We start from the raw sequence: 5,645 nt of genomic DNA, 5'->3' as shown, positions 1-5,645 counted from the left end.
CCTTCCTCTCTGCTCCCTATTATGACTTTTTGTCCCCCGTGGAGTCAGAGTTCCTGAGTTGAAATATACCTTTTTGGTTTTCCTCGGACGTTTTGAAGTTTTTATATCTCTCACCCTTATACCGGTCTTAGATATTCATTCTTCCCGAGCATGTTGTATCCTTCACCCTCATACCTGGCGTTCAGATCACATGTCTCCTTGAGCTTATTACCCAGTAACCGGTAATACCTCGTCCCGCTGCTTCCCCAGGAGTGTCTTTTTAGACATCCCCAGCGAAGTCCCTTAGTGGATTGTTTTCATCTGGATTTTCTCCGAAGTATCTGTTGTGGATAGTTTTTGTTGTATTGGCATATTCCCCAATACATGCATCTTCGAGTCAGCTCGAGTCTTTCCATTGGATCTTTTCCCTTTGGAATTATGTTCCCCACGCTTTGAGTCGTGACCTGCTCGCGCATTTTTATCCCTTTTCTATCCCCAGGAGAGTCCCCAGGGTCTTGGTCCCATGGAGTGAATTGCTCATATGGATTATCAGTGGCTTCTGATTTCTTTGCTTTTGTGGACACATATCTCCACAGAGTGCTACCATTTTTCATACCTACATTTGCATCATGAGGTCTCTTAGAGACCAAAATTCGTCTCTTTGTTATTATTTAAGCCCATTCTACCCCGTCGAGACGAAGATTTTAACCTTCACTTCTCCGGCTAGAATGACCTTAAATAGGGGCATCTGTAAGACCCCAATTTTGACCCTAAGATCCCTCATGGCATCATAACATTGCATTTGCATTGCCTCAAGGATCTTTAGCATCTTGGTTCCCTTTGCCTTTGGGTGGGACTCCTTGTGATTGGTTTGAGATCACCAAGCATACTTGAATTATACATCATTGTTTCTCTTACTTTTGTTTACTAACCAAAAGCCTAAAAATGTGTCACTAACATTTTTTGTTTGAAGCTTGAGTATCATCCAAGACACTTTGTGGGTTCTATTTAGATGATCAGTCAACACAAGGGAATGGCTTGAGATACTTCCAACAGGTTCAAATGGGGTCTATTCGTCAGTCAAAACGTTAATCTTGAAGGAGCAAAAGTTTGTTCATGAGCTGTCATGCTCGCTAGGCGAGCAGAATGGGTCGCCTAGCGAGTCCCAAGAAAAACCACCAGAATCACCTATGCTCAGAGGAATTTCTTGAACTGTCATGCTCGCTAGGCGAAGCCCACGTGTTTAAAAAAAACGAAAAAACGAAATAAAATAAAATAAAATAATAATAAATAAATAAATAAAATATAACAGAAAAATTTTGGACTTGGGCCTCTCTCATTTGAGCCCACAGGTCCACAAAAATCAGGTTATAAATTCAGAATTTCAGTGAAACAAAAGTCATTCTATTCCTATTACCCTGGCAGGGAAAAAGATAGTGAGAGAAGAGCTAACAGAGTTCAGAGCAACCTCCAGAGACTGAAGGGAACTCATCGGCAAAGAACCAATTCCCTCTTATATAAACCCTAAGAGTGCTCTGCAAACCCAACCGGGCAATTCAATTTCATTCGATCTCTCCAGTCAGGTTTGCCTTATTCCCATTACTTTATGCTTTTAATTTGAATGCTCTAAATGTATGAGGTATTATGGATGAATTTGATACCCTTTTGATGCATGTGTTTGACAAGAGGTTTAGGCCTCCTACCCTTGGTTGCTTTTTGTGAGCTTTTTGTGAATTTTAATGGCAGGATTCATGTGGTTACATTTTGATTTGCGGGAAACTCTTGATTACCCTATCTTGTTTCTCTAACCTGTTTGTTGAGTTTTGTTTTCTGAGGGCTCATATGACTCTTGCAGAGATGGCTTGCCTGGTGTTCCACTTTATTTGTGGGATACCACCTGGAGGTTTATTCTGATTACCTGTACTGACTCACTTTCTTTGATGGTGCTAGCTTGAGAGATCTCTGGGTTTCTTATCTCTTTAATTGTTGTTACTTCGGATCTTTATCCGTACGGTAGATCTCTCGATCCCTTTACTTTTCCCGCATATTACCGATTTCTTAGGTTTCGTATAGGCTCTCGTGGCATGTCATTTAAGGTAGCGCGGTTCCTTCATCTAGGACTGCATTTTTGCATGAGCATCCCTAAACACCCCAAACTCATTGATTTTTCTTCTCCTAAGAACACGTTATCTCCTTCTACTACAGGCGAGTAAGTCTCCAAGGGTCGAGCATCCGGTAGATTGCGTAGTAACGTCGTTCAACCCTTAACCCGTAGTTAGTCGAACTACGTTTCGCTCTGATTCTCATTCCAGATGAGATACGTAGGCATAAGATGCGATGTCTTAGCGAGCACACTCCTCTTTAACCCTAGGTAGCCGAGCTACGAAGACTCTGATTCTCAGATTCAGATGGGATATGTATGCAGTGGATGCGACGTCCGTGCGAGTCATTTTCTTTTGACCCTTCTTTTAGAAAGTAGTACCTTAGATAAACATACACGCTTTTCTCATCCCTTCAATCATGTTTGCACAAATAAATTTTCAAAAAAAAAACAACAACCTTTGCAACAAATGTGAAAAGGGCTCCCTAGGAGTACCTAGGATGCTTTGGGTGCCTAATACCTTCCCATTGCATAACCAACCCCCTTACCCAGATCTCTAACATTTTTACTAGTTTTTTATTCGATAAAACTTTTAGGTTTTTGTTCACTTTCTAACCATTCCTTTGGATAAATAGAAGTGCGGTGGCGACTCGACTTGTATGATTTACCTTGGATTTAGTCAATATCTCTAATGGTAACGAATACCCCGCTACAGTATGATTATGCATGTTTGGTTGTGTTTGTATGTAAATTTGAAATTTGACAATCAATTGGTGTTGTAATCTATTTTTCAAAATGAAATTCGTGTACATGTGTGTATGAGATTTCTATTTTGATGTGTTAATATGTTTTCACCATTGTTGGATTTTGAGGGTTTTGGATTCATGATAAAAATGGGGAATAATTGATGATTATGTTGATTCGTTGTTTTTTACTGATTGATTTGAGTGCCTGGAATGGAAAATTGGAATTCTAATGTGAACCCCATAACATAAAATGTAATTCTGCATTCCACAGGTCGATAGGAGGCGCCATGGGCGGGTAACCCACCATGAGCCTTAAGTAGGCCTAAATGCGGTTTTGGTCATAACTTGAGTTTCAGGACTCAAATTGAGGCGAGGTTTGAAGAATTGGAAAGATAACACACAACTACATCAAGGTAGTGCCTTGTGAGATAAATTTCCATGTTTGAATGATGTGTGAGTATGTTGTGTTGAATGATTATAAGTTGTGATGAGTATATGTTGTTGTGACTATGATAAATGATGTTGTACATAATGTGTGAGATATGTATGGTGATTCTCTTAGTGAACAGTTTAGTGATAATGCTTGTTATTAAGAGTCATGCATCATGGTGTACGACTTCAGTCTAGTTTTGGTGTGCTCTAGTCTGATGGTATGGATCGGGAGCGAGTAGCTAATTTGAAAGAGGAATTAATGAAGTGTTACCAATGGTGATGGTAATGAATTTTGGTGTGCTCTGGTCCTATGGTGAGGATCGGAAGCGAGTAGACGATTCCAGGTGGGAGCTAGTCAAGCCTTACCTATGGTGATGGTAACGATTTGGTGTGCTTTGGTCCTGTGGTGGGGATCAGGAGTGAGGTGAACTTGATTGTTTATGAATGGAACCACATGCATATGCATCAAGTTGCATAGTTGATTCACATTGCATAAATGAGTTGTATGTGTGATTATGATTGTGAAGGTGTTGTTTTGGGTGAGAGAATATTGTTGTAAAGTGATGTAGTGCATTTGTGATTGAATGTGTAGATGTTTGTAATTATATCTTGCAGTTTATGTTGTTTATATTATTGATGTGAATTCTCACCCCCTTTGTTTTCATGTTGTCCACCATGGACATCTTGCAAATACTCAAGAGTAGAGTTACTGTTGTAAGTGGAAGTTAGCTCTTGAAGTTACTTATTTTAGTGTTACCGTGGTTTAAAAGTCTTGCTCTGATCTTGTAACATCAGGCCTGGGAACATTTGTTTGCTTATTATGTTTCGTTGGAGCTTAATTACTCTATTAAGTTTATGTTGAAGTTGTTGAGAGTTGAACATGATAACTCAATATTTTGATAGCAGATTATGTAATTTGAAATCGATAGTAAATGTCTAAGTTGTGTGGTTTTATCTAATTGAAATAAGATCGATATCGTCGCAATGATACCCTAAGTGAAGGTGAGTGTGTGATGACAAGTGTTGTATGATGTTGATATATATGTTATATGTTTGTTAAATGTTTGATTTATTAAAGGATTTGTCATTGGTGACACCTTAGATTGTCATGTAAAGCTTAATACTTAAGTTTCATTCCGTCCAACCAGGTTTTGTAATGTTGTTAAGTCCCTAGTATGTGACATGTGTGTGCATATTGTCGATGCACTATTTCTTCTAATGTCTGTTTGATGGTGTGTATAGTGGCTAGAAGAAACGATCACGATATTGCTGATGCTTTAGGGCCAGTGGCTCAGGCTCTGCACAAACAATATAATTAGGCAGGTGATGAGTTCCGTGCTTTGGGGAAATTTCAGAGGAATAATTTGCCGACGTTCAAGGACATGTATGATCCGGAGGCTACTAAGGTGTGGCTCCAAGAGATCGAGAAAATTTTCCGAGTAATGGCATGTACTGAAGAACAAAAGGTATTATTTGGAACTCACATGTTGTTTAAGGAAGCTAAGGAATGGTGGGATAATGCTCTCCAGAGACTAGAAGTTGTTGGTGCTAAGATCAATTGGTCCGTGTTCAGAATGTAATTCCTTGAGAAGTATTTTCCCGAAGATGTGTGTAGCAAGGAGATTGAATTCCTTGAACTTAAGCAAGCAAGCATGATGATTGTTGAGTATGTTGCCATGTTTGAGGAGCTTGTGAAGTTTTGTCCACACTACAATGGTGCAGTTATGGAGGGGTCGAAGTGCATTAAGTTTGAAAACAGATTGCGACCTGAGATTAAGCAGGTTACTAACTACCAGGAGATTCGTAAGTTTCCAACTCTGGTGAACAAGTGTAGGATTTATGATGAGGACTGCAGAGCTCGTTGCTCTCACTACAAGAGCCTTATTTAGAGGAATGGGAAGAATTCGTATAAGGGAAAACCATACAGTGCTCTAGCTAATAGAGGAAAGTAGATGGTTGCAGAAGTTATGGACCGATTTATTATAATTGTGGCAAATAGGTTCATATCAGTACTAATTGTCAAAAGCCAAAGGAGGCATGGTCTGGAGGAAAGGTCTTTGCTTTGATTGGGATAAAGACTACTAGTGTTGGCCGTTTGATTCTAGGTACATGTTTTATAAATAGTATTCAACATATTGTTATTATTGACATGGGTTCAATACATTCATTTGTTTCGCTTGCTTGTGATGACAGGTTAGGTTTGAAATTGTCCTATATGGATAGGAATATGATTGTTGATACCCCGACTCTAGGTCTGGTAATCACTTCGTGGGTTTGCTTGAATTATCCACTTACTATTTATGGTAATATTTTTAGGATGGATTTAATATGTCTACCTTTGATGAATCTTAATGTTATCCTTGGAATTAACTGGTTGGAGTTTAACC

This window comes from Lathyrus oleraceus, chromosome 5, assembly GCF_024323335.1.
Source record: "Lathyrus oleraceus cultivar Zhongwan6 chromosome 5, CAAS_Psat_ZW6_1.0, whole genome shotgun sequence".
Taxonomy (NCBI): Eukaryota; Viridiplantae; Streptophyta; class Magnoliopsida; order Fabales; family Fabaceae; genus Lathyrus; species Lathyrus oleraceus.
Note: the sequence above shows the minus strand (reverse complement) of the source record.